This window comes from Heliconius melpomene, chromosome 2, assembly GCF_056956725.1.
Source record: "Heliconius melpomene rosina isolate 202511_hmr_F chromosome 2, ASM5695672v1, whole genome shotgun sequence".
Taxonomy (NCBI): domain Eukaryota; kingdom Metazoa; phylum Arthropoda; class Insecta; order Lepidoptera; family Nymphalidae; genus Heliconius; species Heliconius melpomene.
In genome coordinates this window covers 9145972-9162560 of record NC_140390.1, presented here as the reverse complement: position 1 = coordinate 9162560, position 16589 = coordinate 9145972, and the positions used below count along the sequence as shown (strand labels likewise).

The 16589-nt window shown below is 33.9% G+C and overlaps 1 protein-coding gene and 1 non-coding gene across 2 annotated transcripts in view; one reads left to right on the top strand and one right to left on the bottom strand.

The window, feature by feature from the left end:
• The window catches only part of pigs (GAS2-like protein pickled eggs), a 96065-nt gene extending 79664 nt beyond the window's left edge, over nucleotides 1–16401 (bottom strand). The window contains exon 1 of the mRNA XM_085203371.1: nucleotides 15928–16401. The gene's annotated coding sequence lies outside the window, so the exon portion shown is untranslated. The remainder of the gene's footprint in view (nucleotides 1–15927) is intronic.
• Nucleotides 11935–12007, top strand: TRNAR-ACG (transfer RNA arginine (anticodon ACG)). Its single transcript has one exon. It is a non-coding gene; the product is annotated as a tRNA-Arg (tRNA).
• Nucleotides 16402–16589: the final 188 nt, after the last annotated feature.

Genomic DNA, 16589 nt, shown 5'->3' with positions numbered 1-16589 from the left:
GTTTGAATTTTAAGTACATTTCGTATGAGTGATCGAATAATGTTGACAGGCTTGTTAGGAAAGAGTGTTGCGTCACTACATATCTGTAGTGAAATAACTAACACTATTAACAATTCTATAAGGTGTGTAGTTGAAGGTCGCGAGTTCATTTCTGTTGTCAGTAAAACATTTTTAAGCACTATCAGCCGCCTCGCCGTGTTATGCATATTACAGGACAGGCGGAGCAAATTACTAAATTAGTGTTTAAATACTGTTCTTTACTTTCTACCTGAACTCCAGAAATGTTGCATGTTGAGTAACAGAAAATGAAGATAAGTCATTTTTAGAGTATGGATCGAACCTAAACCTGAAAACTGGGTACAGTAGGGTACACCCTGCATCTTGCAAATTAGTCAGTTGAGCTAAAATATCATCGTAGTAGGAGTGATGCGTGCTACTGTGCGAGATGCGAGATACAGCGTGAACCAAAAAAAAAATATTTATACATATTTTTAGATTTTGAATGTATAAAATTATGAAGTCAATCCATCGTATATAATGCAACATTGTCACCCATTCATCAATAATCTGTTTCCCTGTTCAACTTCCGGTTCCGGTTTTATTGGGACAAGTGACAGCTCAATGGTAAACTCGGCATGAGTCTAAAAATATAGATTAAAAAGTTATAATCTTCTTAGAGTTCCTTTTTAGAATTACTCAAGTGTTTAATTACAAGATTTAATAATAAAAAAGTCTTTCCTACATATAGTGATACAACACTTAAAGAAATTATGAATTTATCTTGTGTCTCCACTTCAACAATTCGGTGGAAAGTGAGAAGTGGAGCGTTTTAATATTCTCTCCCCTTCTGCCTACCCTTCTGTATGCGCAATACAGCATAAAGCTGAAAAAAACACTTAACAGCTACGAGTGAAATTCGGTTTCGAATTTAGTATGCGAAATACCTGTATAGTACCTTTATTTACCGGTAAATTTAAAACCGGTAACAAACCCTAGTAACAAATCAATCTAACAAAGCCGTGTTAAAAGCCTATTAACAGCCACCACCACTAATATAATTAAAATCAATTTGTAAACTACATTATACATATGTCAAAGTCAATCCCAAGAATTCCACCACATCACTTATGTTAATTTAAAAGACTTTTCTTGCACAACCACAATGAGACCATGACAAAGCTGTGACGCCTACCTGAAGAATCTACGAGTTGATGGTGAATTAAATAAGTAGAACGACGCACACGCATTTGAATCGGCTATCACCTTTATACTACCTTACGCTGCTGGATAAGAATTCTATGAATGAATGTGTTAAAATCCATTTTAATAGCTGCATTATTTTTAAATATCTCGTACATAGATAGAATAAATGAAAATAAATACAATATTTTACATTTATCATATTATTGATGTTGATAATCATGGTTCAGTATAACAGTGGGGTTGTGATAAAACACGGTGTTGAGTTCCGCCACCCAACACGCAATATATCGAAAGTTAGTCGCTACGCTAGTCGGAAGTTAGGCGCTACGTTGGTAACGTATTTTTTTTTATTCTAGAAACATTGCACAGGAATATTTTGTATTAATGGAATATTTACGTATTTCTAAAATTTCTAATTTAGCTTACGATAGCTTATTAATCTTATAAATGTGAAATATGCTATTTATTTTCATTTTATTAGAAACATATCTAGTTGTAAAACTTGGAATTAGAATAAATAACTGTAGACCAAGACTATTCTGCGATAAAATTATTGTTATTATGAGCTTTTACTATTTACTTAGCAATGCTTAGTTAGGGATTACTCGAGATTGTAGAAATGATAAGAGAATGTTATAAAGTATCGATATTATATTACTACTATCGATAGTTAATGTCGAAACCAAGGCGCGGCGTTGAGTTCCGCCGCTCAACACGCAATGCCTCCAGAATTCGGCAGAAAATGGGGAACGGAGTGTCTTAACCTTAGATTCGTGTACAGGATACTCGTATAGCGTGGTGCTGAATTTGGGATGATTGTACAATTGACTTTACTATATATTTTTTTCATAATAAAAATCTCCCATTTTTGCAATTTTTATTTATTTAGATGAATCGAATTAACCAACTGACTCTACCCGACTCTACACGTACTACTGCAAATTTAAAGAGTTCAAAGAGTTTATTTGAATGTATTTCCTTCCACTTTTATGTTTTTATAGGACACAGTGTCAAGACACTTCGTTCTCTGCATTTAACCCAAATTTAAGTCATTGCGTTGTGTTTACCAGAGCGGAGAAACGTCACGCTAACAGTAGAATAACTTTGTTACGACGATATGTATTTATAAATACCCAATTCAAATGATCGATGTCGACATTTGATATGTCACATCACTTGACATGACGTTAATGAACTTGGTTCGTAAATAGAGTGCGCACACGCACTGCTAACGCCTTCTTTAGAAATACCATTGTGTATATATGTTACATACATCTTGTTATTTCATTGTTTGATAACCGATGTGGCGCAGACCAGTTTGTAGCTGTAACGTGGTGGTTGTGGGTTCGATTCCTGCTTAGGAGGATGAAAATTAGATTTTTTTTAATACCTCACTCTAGTTTTGAGGCAAGGCGCGGTCACTTAACATGCAATGCCTCGATAATTCGGTTGTAACTGGAAAACTAGTTTCCTAGGTCATCCTGCATAACAAGGTAGGTAGAGGAAACCTAATGTTAAGACACTATCGTTCTCCACATTCCGACGAACTCTAAAGGCATTGCGTACCGAGTGGCTAAACTCAACCTCGCTCTTTGACTCGTCACCATAGCAAAGAAATAAAAATATTTAATATTTCATTCACCCGAGTGGGACTCGAACCCGTAATACCCGCTTACAGTCGCACGTTTATGCCCCTGAGCCACGAGGGCCTCCAACGCCAACAATTTTCATAGCAATGATTTCAGATCTTAGTTGTTAGTTGTCACAAGGACGGGGACTGGTTTAGCGCTTTGCTGACACCATTTTAATTGTAATTTAATTCACCTCATTTACATTGGTTGGAATTTTTCAGCTTACGAAATCCTAAATAGATTGTTAGTACTTGATTTCACGTTCAAAGTTGGTATAAGTAAGTAGTCGTATTTTACTGGCGCTAAGTAGGTATAAGATATATTTGTAAATGTAATAAATTAGTAACCCTTACTATTTACTTTTTATTTTGCTTCACGCTGTATCCCGCATGACAGGGTAAACAGAAGAAACCTAGTGTTAAGACACACATTTACATTAGTTGGTCAAGTTCTTAATATCAATATAGTTATTATAGATTTAAGCTTTAGAACAAATTTAATATAAAGAAATGGAAATACTTTATTTCTTCGACGAGAGCCTTAATTATTGCATTATATCATTATTTATTGTGAATAATAATTCACAAAAAAAGGAGAGAACCTCTAGTGGCAGAGAAAGCAGCCACTTTCGCCCAAATTAACTAAAATTAAAACAAAAAATATAGAAAACAAAATGGCTTACTCCAACAATGCATAAAGTATTTAATTAACAGATAAATTATAGCATTCAGGAACAATTGTAGCGTCGTCTCTCCTTATTCGTATTTTTAATTAAACACAAATAATTCCGATAATTTTTATGATAGAATTAAATAAAAATCGATATTGGTATTTCATTTTCGATATTCACTAACGAACCCTTAATATTGTTTTATTCGTTTTTATGACGCTAGCAGTCGCAATGGGCGTGAGTCTGGTCGGTCGTGATGACAATGGGTTCAAATTCCAGATGCGGTATTAATGTTTTTGTGTTTGCGTTTTCGTCAAGCACGTTAATCTATAGATATAAAATCGAAAGGTCACTCACTCATCACGAAATCTCAGAAACTACAAGTGCTAGGAATCTGAAATTTTGCATAGGAGTTACTTATAGGACGTAGGTGCTCGCTAAGACGGGAATTTGCAATATTCGACTTCTAAAGGGTTGTTTTTGGAGTCGAAAGTTTGTATGAAACTTCGTTACTACAAATGCTAGGAGTCTCAAATTTTGCATAGACGTCACTAGGACGTAGTCATGGAGACAGAAATTAATAATAACATAGTTCACGCGGGTGAAACCGCGAGCAGGCCGAAAGTTCTACATATGTATATCACGAGCACATGGAAAATGCGTTTGTTTAATTTCATATTGGAAAATAAAATGTACTTGAAAATGTAAATAAAATAATATTATGATTTTTTTTTATTTCTATGAATGCCACATGGAGAGACCTCGGTTGACCTTCGAAAACACAGTATCAAAGATACTGGAGGAAGGTCACGTAAAAAGCATAAGAACTCTCCGGACGGCGTGTTTGAACAGGTTGATGTCCGTGGACGAGGTGAAAGAGGTATGTAGACTATAACGTTTGGCGCACCACAACATATTCGGACGAGAATATGTAATGCGGGAAAGAGCGTGTTAACTACCACAAACAAACCATTATTAAGTGACGTACGAGTCAAATTATTCTTAATTAAGCCGATAGATATATTGACAACTAGTTTAAAGAATGCCTTAAAGAGCACCTAGCAAGTTTTTAATAGGAATATTTCACATGACATTTTGTACGGACCATCCTTTTTTTCTTATTTTATACCACTTTTTGTAAGTTACTGTATCTTATTTACAATATATTGTACCTAGCTAATTAATCTACCAAGTAGATCCCTTGATCTCCTTGAGAACTTCAGGATTAAATATTCTTTATAAAGAAGTCTCAAAACGTTTTGAGACTTCTAAGAAGTATGAGAACTCTAGACGTGTGAGAACTATAATTAAAATGGAGGCACATTTTAATTATAGTTCTCACAAATTAATCAATAAGCAAAATATTTTGTTACTTTTTTAAAAACTCACTTCTATTTAGTTTAGAGGAATCCTCCAATGACTCATGCAAGTTAAAAATAAAAACGCTTAAATAATATAAACTTATTACGACAATGCGTATCTACTGAGAAAGTTGATAATATTTCTGTGATAACAATTGTCATCATAAATTCATCAAAAGTTTTCAAAATAAAATAAAAACTTAAACTTATGAGAATTTTTTCAATTTATCCGAACTGGGAAAAGATGTAGAAATGTATTTCTAGCTTCACGTGTCAAATATAGCAGGGATAGGCAGAGAGAACCTGTGTTAAGACATTTTGTGACCAGAGCGAAGACTGGAAAACATTAAATAATAACTTATTACCCCGAGTGGGAATCAACGGCCCTGCACTGCCCTGCACTTATCTAGATTCAGAAATAATTTATCTACTTATATAGTGCCATCTACAATTTTAACAACTTTTTAACAAATACCTTTAATATGTGACCGGCGGCACGTAGTCCATCGAAACATTCATATAACCGATAAGGGCAATCGTAAAAATTATTCAATTGATAACTAATCACTAGATAAATACACTGTAGCTGCCTTTAATATGTGTTTTATTATAATTTTAGTACGTTTTATGGCGGGAAACGTCATTCATACGTCACAGATAATAAAAACAAAATAGCCTCGTATAAATTTAAGATGACGATACAAAATTTAAGTCAATAATTATTTAAAATATAATTTATTCTATTTTATATTTAGTTTTTTTTATGTTTTAATTATGATCATATAAAATTATTTAATTTAAATTTTATATATTTTAGAATAATGTTCATTGGAATCTTGAAGCAAATGATAATTCTAGAATGATGCATTTCTAAACAGCCATAAAATGTTTTAGTTTATATCTAAAAATAAAAAACATAATACGCTTTTCCATGTTTAATACATAATTTGTAGAAAAAAACAAGCCATTATTATAAAAAAACCTACTGCGTGACTAAAAATACACATTTTTTTCATTTCTGCGTACTGAAATGGATTTATTACTGCGATAAAATAAAATAAGGCTTAACTGTTTAGTTTGCGTGTAAACTGTGTTTGATATAAGTTGCTATGGCAACCTGAACTTATAATAAATATAAAAGTAATCGACGCACTGTCCAATTTTCAAGATAATACGTGTGAGACGACGGAGCCGAACGCCGCTCTTTACCTTCTAACAAGATTCTATCGCATTATGTCAGAGGCTGCCAAATTTAAATATTAAAATTCTAACTGTTTCCATCACAGCGCAGTGTAATGTCTGACTGTAGGGTGTGTGTGTTAGCACAATCGTTGTTTATGGGTTCTATTACTAGCCTAATAAGCATTTGGACTATAGGACCTCGAAAGAATAATATACAGTGGACTTCTGCCACTCAAAACGAGATGTCTCTTAAAAACGAGCGGAGAGTGGAGAACGGAGTGCGCAAGTGCCACAATGCGTTCAGAATTTGACGGAAATTGGGGAACGGAAGTATCTTAAATGAAATGTCTCAACACTACGTTCCCAGGTTCCTTTTGTCAACCCTGCTACGTGCGAGATACAGTGTTAAGTTATAAAAATAATAGCAAAGTAATTTTTGAAAAAAGCAAGTTCAACACAATAAATTGGAACAAACCTTACGTTTCAACGTTGCTTGATAAGAACATATACAGGATGGAATTGTCAGCGCCACTTTAAATGAAACCACAGTTTTAACTACACTATAAAAGCCTAATATAATTCCGAAAAAAAATAATTCTCAAAAATGAAAAAGTTTCAAAAAAAATAAATAATAAAAATATCGTTTAAAAATAAAACGCCATTTGCATAGTATAACATAGGCACGCACACACTTACCTGTCAAAGCGGCAACGTCGCATACGTATGTGTGCGTGACACGAAATACAGGTATGGATAAAAATCGTGAAATGTAAAAAAAATCCTACGTCCAAACCGTTGAGGTACCTTGATTATTTTTTTTAATTCTGGGTTTGAAATATTTTACCCTATATGCAGTTTCAGTAAAAGAAGCGCTGCCTCTTCCAACCTGTATATGGCTTAGTGGTCACAGAGCTTGGAAAGTTTCGAAGATGCGCGGGTTCTTGTCTCACTACGTTAATTTTGTATATTTTTTCTTACATTAGTTCAATAAATCTTAAACTATCATATATACTTTGAACCCCCCACCCTTAATCCCAGTATATTATTAAATATATTTCTCAATCAATACACTGTAGGTATTTCTGTAAGACAAAACATTGCGCCATTATACAATTTAAATGTTTCCTTTGCATCTTGAAGAGACGTGGAGTACCCTCAGCCCTTTAAATTGATTGTACTTGAATACGGCGAAACAAATTAACGATTATTTATGTTAATATGTATTTCAATTTTATACCCTTTTCCTTTGATATAGAGTTGATACTAGCTTGCTTTCTTTTAATATAATAAAAATAATGTGATGAAACAAAGTCAATATCACCTAATGTTGATTCTACACTGTGTATATTTAGTTTTTTTTGAGCAAATAACAATATTTTATATAAGTATTTACATTTACGCATCACTAGCAATTTGCGAAGTAGGTAAATTGAAGATTTTTTATTTTTTCATTCTTCACGCTGTATCACACACACAGGAGAATTTAAGTTTATAAAAATCGGTGCCAATTAAAAAAAAATCTTTCAACCCCTATTACACCCCTTCAGGGTTAAATTTCAATTCGGCGGAAAGTTGAGAACGGAAGTATCTTAAATACTATGTCCCCAGGTTCCCTTTGGATACCCTGTGCGGGATACAGCGTGAAGCTAGCGTGTAAATTATAATATTCTCAAGTGTATAACCAGCACAATCGTTAAAGTGTACTCGCCCTATCTAAACTAAGTGTAAGAGGAAATCCTCTAGAGAGGGACGCGCGAGTTCATACAAGTTAGTATCTAATATTTATTCTGCAATGATTCAGAAACGTAAATTTAGCAACACTAAGACTTGAGAGAGTAAAGAAAATTATACTAAAAAGACAAACAGACGGACAACAAAAGGTTTATTTTCTTTTTTGAAGTACAGAACCCAGTAAAATAAATAATACTATAACAAACTTGTTTCCATAAAGTGCTTAGACTCCATTAAAATATATAGGTCACATATTTTTAACTTTAAAAAAACTGACTTCTATAATAAGTTTTTACTTATTATTTACATATTTTTCATTATAATTTCACCGCAGCGAATTAAGCCTGTTCATAATAAAAGTAAAAGCTATTAATTTGAGATAAAGCTAATCGTCCACTCCAGCAGCTATCAGTACTTTTGACGCGAGTTAATGGAGTGGAATCCATTCATGGTATGTTTTATGGTGTCATCGTTTTAGACGTTATCTAAATACTATGAAAATACAACAAAATAAATAAATGGACAGAACAAGATAACAGAGTGATAAGTCACTACGTCAAAATTCAAAACCTAATTTTGAAAATATTTAAAATACCGAATATTTGGTTGGTATGGGTTTGGTCACACTCGGCAGAAATGATTATTTTAATTTCCTCGCTTTAGTAACAAGACAAACACGGCGTTAAATTCCGCGTCTCAACACGCAATGATTCGAAATTTGGACGGTCCATAGGAAACGGAGTGTCTAAACACTAGGTCCACTGCTATATATGATAAACAGCATAAAGCCAAATAATATATATTGGAGGAATGAATTATATTAATTATATACTAAAGTTCGAATTTATACGGAAAGTGGAAACGTACCGTCTTAATGCCAGAATTCTTTCTGCCTACGCGACTAAATCTAAAGTAAGCTTAAAGTTACAAATATTATTGAACCGGGAATCGAACTCCCAGCTATCAGCAGCTAAGCACTATTGCGACACGACGGCGTCTATATTAAGAGAGTAGGTATAGGTATTACCAATAGGTATATTGTAAACAACATGATGCCGTAATGCAGGCATTAATCTAACATAAATTATTTTTCAAGGTTATGTAGCGGTCTCACAAATAACTGTCACTTAGAAGTCCAGATTTTTATAGCTTCACGCAGTATGCCGCACGTAGCAGGGTAGGCAGAGATCCTGGGAAGTAGGAACCTAATGTTGAGACACTCTGTTCTCAATAAAACACTTCCGTTCCCCACTTACCTCTAAATTCTAGAGGCTGGCGTGTTGAGTGGCAGAATTCAACGCCTCGCTTTGCCTCATTACTAAAGCGAAGAAATGAAAATGTCACAACCGCACAGTATTGGAGTGCCACATAAGGGTTCCAGTTACATCTGTTTATGTACGGAACCTTAAAAAAAGATATCTACAAGTTTAACATTGTAATTACATGTAGATTATGATTTATTTCCAAGTGATGCTTATCAGAACAAGGCGTGGCGATGCAGTTTGATAACAATAAACAATCCTTTATCACACAAGAATTGACGTAAATTTGTAAATGCATTATAATCGATTATTAATATACTATAGGTACTAGTGGGCGCCGGAAACGTCGTAAAATCCTTAAAAATAATATTTTTCCGTTAAAATAAGTATTTTGAGAAATTCTCTCATAGATATAAAAATTATGAATGAAAACGGCATCTCAAGGTCGATCTCAGACTTGACAGCAGCTTATAAATACAAACCTAAGTCCTCACTCGTTGTAAATCGTAACACTCACTTAGTACCCTACATACTAAATTTCAGCGTTCTACACACACGGCAACTTAACTCACTGAAGCACGTAACTTAACGCCGTAATTTGCCGAACCAAAAAAATCTATCTCTCGAGGTAGAGATCGAACCCAAAACCATCGCGGTTACAGCCTATATCCATAATATGTGCATTCGCCTGAGTTACATTCTATACAACTATTATAAAAATAAGTGCATAGATGCTGACTCCGAGGAATTATTACATATTTTCATTTGCTCGCTCTGAAAACATGAAAAAGTGGGGCGTTAAGAGCGTTGTCAGGAAACAAAATGTCTTAACACTAGGTTTCCTCTGCCTACCCTGATATATACGGGATAAGGCGTAAAGCTTTTCAAGTTCTAATAAAAACATACCATTATAGTAACGTAAAACGACAATGATTAAAATAAATACTGGCTCTGTGCCGAAGGTCGCAGGTTCGATTGTTTATAATGTATTATTGTGAAGATAAGATCAGTATTTACGGAAAACATCAATAGCCTTTTAACAAATGATATATGATAAATAATTCACATACGTTTACGTAGTAAATATAGGTATGTAGACAGAGGGAACCTGGGAACCTAGTACCAAGACACTCCGCTCCCATTAAGACACTTCCGTTCCCCACTTTTCAACGCATTCTGGATTTAAGAGAATCCTTATTTTATATCTACACTTTCCATCGTTGCACTTTGTTCTACACGCGGTATATGGTACAAGTGGAAAATTTTCCCCACGAGTGAGAATCGAACCCACAATCATCCCTTTTACAGTCACACGCGTTACCATCGCTTCATTTATTTATTTATTTTTTTTTTCAATATAAAAAAATGCAATTTATATATCTACATACTTATTATTTCAACAACTCAAGTAACGAGTACTCTAATGCCAGGATGCAATGAAAGAGTTACCATCTAACTGATGTTACAAATCAAATATCCTTTGAGCTTCGCCAAGGGTCCTAAAGCGAAGCTTGTACTTAAATATAAGAATTAAGTTCTCTGTAATGTTCCCGTAATTGAGTCCAGATAGTCACCATATGTCTGGGAAATTGGGAGACACTAGGTTCCATCCGCCTGTGATATATGAGAGACACAACGCGAAGCTACAAAAAATGTATATAAATAGAATTTTTATATTTTCTACGACATATAGGTATAGGTATAAATAAGATAGGTATAAATTACACTCCATTCTCCATTTTCCATAAATTTAGTTACCTGTTACCGTGGAGGATGTCGAAGCCAAATTATTATTTTTTAATTTAATACAAAAATAAGATATTTTAATAGTAAAAAGGTTCTTTAATTTGATGTTTATTTTACAATAATTAAATTGTAATTTTGTACTTTGTAATGTAATTATAAGTTTATACATATAGATATTGTTGTGAAGTCAGTTTTTGTAAATAAGTTCATTTTCAGTGTAACGTCAGACCGCTGCGTGTCTATAATGGGTCTATTCCAGACGGCATTGAAACATGTCTCGTCTCTATGGAATTGTATGAATCACGAAATTGTTTTTTAAATTAGTTTCAATATGTTATGACTTTGTGGGCAATAAAATGATTAAATTATACCTAGTTATATGAAGATATATGTACATATGGAACATAAATTTATTTTTATTAGCTTCACGTCCAATTCCCACCTTCTTCCCTTTCTTCACCAGAATTCTGGAGACGTTGCGCGTTGAGTGACGAAACTCAACGCCGCGCTTTGCCTCAACACCAAAGCAAAGAAAGGAATAGAATGGGAATCGAACCCACAACCTGTCTCGTTTACAGTCACACTTTGTGCCTCTGGGCCACGACTGGCCTTAATTTTTTTATGGTATATATCCTGGTCACCCTACATTCATTAAAATAGGCCCTTGTAAGGCCTTTCAGTTTTAACATAAATATATAGATTTTTTAATTAAAATATTGTAGAAAAAAAAAGACAAGAAAATCCACAATAATTTTAGTGCAATGGAACAGAGTCAGCGAAGAAATTAAAATAATTCATCCCCAGAGTGAGAATCAAACCCACAATCGTCGCGATTACAGCCAGACGCTGCATCACTGCGGCCTCCAAAAAGTTTATAATTATTTAATGCCGATACTGATATTCTACATATATGTAGAATGTTACATCTATTTTTAATTTAAATATACACAAAAATATATAAACAGTTCATATAAAACAGTACAAAGATATACACATACAAACATATTTACATAGTATTATTTAATTTAAGACGATTTTGCGAGATAATTCTAGCATTCCGCGGCGGAACTCAAGGCGGCATTTTATACGAGTTAAAATAGCACACGAAAATGTACAATTACAATATATATTTTGTCAACTTACTCATAGGCCCTGTGGCGCAACGGATAACGCGTCTGACTACGGATCAGAAGATTCCAGGTTCGAATCCTGGCAGGGTCGCTTGATTATTATTTTTATTTTTTTTATTAAATCTATTTTTTTTTTACTTTTTTATACAAATATTTTGTTTTCTTTTATTAAATGCTAATGTTTATTTATCATATGAAACATTTTTCATAAAATATTTTACTTTGTAAAGCAATAATATAGGTTTGACCTTTTTGCCATTAATTTGTGAATGCTATATAAAAAAGTATATAACCACTGAAGCCTATTCAGTACCTATAAGAATGCCTCCAGAATTCGGCGGATAGTGAAAAAGAAGTGTCTCGACGGCAACGGAGTATCTTAACAATAGGTTCCCAGGTTCCCTCAAGCTACCCTGTTATGTAAAGGGATACAGAGAGAAAGTAAAAAATATTCCAAGCTTAACAATATAAAATGTGTGTATTCCCCATTCCTACGCCCATGCGTAGGAATGTGGGAATGGTGGACTTTCCCGTGCCCACCCTAGAATTTTGGGAACAAAAATGAACCCTTAAGAATATATATTATAAAAACAAAAATATATACGCAAAGGGACTCGAACCCGCACCTCTTAGAAATCTAGCGCCATTATCCTCAATATTTGTTACGGCATGCACTGACCCCAATCACGAACCTCGAGCATCCCCGTTTTAATGGGAATCCCGCAAATTATCCGCTTATGCGTCACTAAAATAAAGGGGAGTTTTATACCCTGTTTTAGATTTAGACAGCTATAAAATTAAGCTTATAAGTTAATGCAGATTAAAGTTCAGCTTTAAATAAGTGGCTTATATTTCTGGCAGGTTCATACGTTCCTTTTTGTGGGAATCAAACTCCCACTAGAGACAATGAATTATTTCGATTTGTCGCTCTGATAACAAGACAAAGCGTAGGGTTAAGTTCCGCCACTAAACACCTATACACGCATTCGTTCGAAAATTAAGCTAGGCGTGGGAAAAGATAGGTTCCCGAATCTTCCTGTCTATATAGTTTTAGGGCGACTGCGTGTAGACGTGTTGAGCGGACCTCAGCTTTTGCCTTGGGCGAGAGCGAAGAAATTCGAAATATTAACAAGTAACAATTCATTCCCATGAGTGGGAATCGAACCTGCAACCGTCGAATATTAGTTTATTAGAATAAAAAAAACTTTACAAACCAAATGTATTGGCTTATTTAGCTGGTTACAAATGAAAACCCGCAAGAAAAATCATTAACGCCGCTGCCAAAAACAAGACAAAAAGAAAAAGAAAAATAAAACATTAAAGAAAATAATAAACCTCGCTTTCCACGGCATTAACAAAGAACCGTTGCTCAAAGAAAGTGTAAGAGTACGAGACACGATGTGAACTCACTCTTGAATTTCTATGGAAAAATGTTTGAAACAACCACTTTAGCTAACACTATGCCTATTATTTCCTTTTTTTTAGATTCACGCTATTTCCGCAATCACCTGTTTACTAGTCAGATGCCGTGCCTCTTCATCACGACGGCCTAAAAGTTCCCCAAAGAATAATTTTTATATTGACGAATCCATATCTTTCCGAGTGGTTATTCATTCCATGTAAGTACATATATAGAAAACAAGAAAAGCTGAGGCTATGACAACAAAGTTTCAAACATGAGGTATTGTGATATTCATGACTGTAAATACGACGGTTATGGGTTTGATCCCAGTCGAGAAAATGAAATGTTTTATAATTTTCAATTCCTGGCTATGGTAACGAGGAAAGCAGAGGATTAGTGTTAAATCACTCAACGGGATATCTTGATGGGAACGGAGTGTCTTATAAAGGGAACTTGGGAATCTGTTCTCAAGCTCCCTCTGCCTATCCTGCTATGTGCGGGGTACAGCGGGAATCTTAGAAATAGTAAATTCTTTTACGTGACATACGCTAAGGTACACAAGTATAAATTTGTTTCTAGACGTGCATGATGTTTTTCAATTTTCGTGATACTCCGTGTTTAGTAGCTTAACTTAACGCCGCATTGTTACCAAAGCGGGGAACTGAAAATAATTAATTCCCCGGAGTGGGAGTCGAACCTACAACCAACATATTGTGCCGCTACACCACAACTTGTGTTGAATTCTCCATAATTAATATAAAGTATTTTAATACTTATGTATTAACAAACATCTATGACCATTTTTAATAAAATTTATTAAACGCTGTTCAACAGATTATACCATAAAAGGCACAACATTCCACAGATAACAAAGAATCAATAGGCCTTTTGAGCACAAAGGCTTTAACAGTAAGTCAAACAGCCGTAAATTAATAGTGGTGGAATTCACTTTAATTTCTTACTTGCTTTGCCTTTATTGTATATCGATTCTTTGTGTTATTTAATTAATATTTAATAAATTGTCTATTAAATTTCATAATAAAATTATATCAAAATTTTCTTTTTTATTGGACAACTTTACAAATACAAATACACAAATACTATGACGACAAATATTTATGTTGGACAAAAAATTGTAAGTATTTGTTCACTTATGTTTTCATAAATGAATATTAAGTCTTTTCTCCTTTGTTTTTCTCATAGAAAAATGCTCAACATTTTACATTAATTTTGTGTAGTAGCGCCATCTATTATCGATTTTATGAACGCATATCAGAAATCAATATAGACAAAACCTAATACTAATTATAAGCAGACAAGCACGTTGGAAAATCTCAAGAAGTAGTGGCTCAGTGGAACATGTTAAGGTTGTGGGTTCTATGTTCACTCAGGGGAATGATTATATTTAATTGATTCTTATTTTTCCGCTCTCATAAACGCAACACAACGCAGTATAGGGTTTTCCACCAAACACATTTATTAGAGAAAAAAAAAATAGGTCAAAAAATTAGACCTAAAATAATTAGAGATTTTGACAAAAAAATGTGGGGGAACAGAGCGTCTCAACATTAGGTTCCCTGTGTAAAGCTGAAGTAGAAATAACTGTCGTAATTGTCGGAAAGTAAGAAAAGACGATTTAAATTAACTGGTTTATAATAAACCAGTGCTAATAGCACACGCTGGATTTTACCTAAATGAAATTAATTTAAATTAAATTAGTCTAAGCAACTTCACGCCATTCTTATTTGTACTTCATTTACGTCACTGGACACTAACAAGATTATATTATAATCGATCGATTTATACTTAGGTGTAAATAGAACTACTTATCGCCGCACTCAGAAATGTTAATTTGTCTTTAAGTGCCATTAAGTTGACTCAACAGTCAACACCCAATGGCAGCAGAGGTCGGTAGAAAATGGGGAACGGATGTGTCTTAATACTAGGTTCCCTGAACTTACCCTGCTATGTAATGAATACAATATGAAGCTAGAAGCTAAAATTTTATTTCATGACTTAACAGTCATCAACAACTAAATCATCAAAAGTGTTCATCAAAAGTGATGCAATGTAGGCCTTCCTCGATAAATGGACTATCAAACATGAAAATATTTTTTCAATTTAAGCCAATAGTTCCTGAGGTTAGAGCCTTCTATTACACAAAATCTTCGCTTTTTTTGTTGGTAAGATAGTACCTCTAGACGAATACGCATCTTTGAGTACAGCTTATAATAATGTTCAAATTCAGTTTCAAATTCAAATGCAGCATGGTATGTAGAGGGAACCTTGGACTCCATTAAGACACTTCCGTTCCCTATCTTCCGTCAAATTCTTTAGGAATTTTTTTATTACTAGTGACTTATTTATTATTCAACTACTCGACTTTTAATTTTAAACCCTTTATAGTTTATACATTTCACTCTGTATCAAATATATAGCAAAGTGAGTACAGGAAACCTAGTATCACTCACCACGTAGCGCCTAGTTTTCTACTGCGTAATAACTGGCGTAACTCAACGCCACGCTTTGTCTCATTACCAGATCGAACCACTAACACCACAGTTAATTCAACTGGTGCAAATTAAGAAAAAAGTTATATTAAATCTTACCTCCAAATAATCTTCGTCTTCCTAAGTAGATGTAGAGATACACAAACCGTGTGACATAAAGACTCCCGAAAGCAACCGCAGCGTGGTTGTTCTCTTCAATTTCTATCAATCAATTAATCTATAATCAACTTGTATTATTAATAAGTTATTACTAATAATTATTATTTTTATTATATTGTGAATACAAAACAATAAATCTGTCCACTGAAGTTGTCAACACGAAAAAAAAAAATAACACAACCACTTCAAATATTTAGATAATAATAGAAAACTATTTAATACTTCAAAAGTCATATATTCAATTAACAATTTATTATTAATTAGAACCTTATTTTCACGTTTTTCTTTTTTAATTTAAGACTACAACGCGTCACAACGCTTTCGGCCTTTGACAGCTGACTGGTGGTAAAAATGCGGTGATTCCCCGCGCATGCGCTCTGCCCACAATGTAGGTAGACTGGGGTTCAGATAACGCGGATTTATCACAAGATAAGCTTAAATATACTTAAAATTATCTATCGAGGCCATCGTGCTTAGTGGAATAGGAAAAAGAAGGAGAGATTTGATTTTTAATTGAGGAAATGTGCATATTGTGTATTCCGCACATAGCATGGTGGGCAGAGGGAACCTGGGAACCTATTATTAAAACACAATTTTCCCAT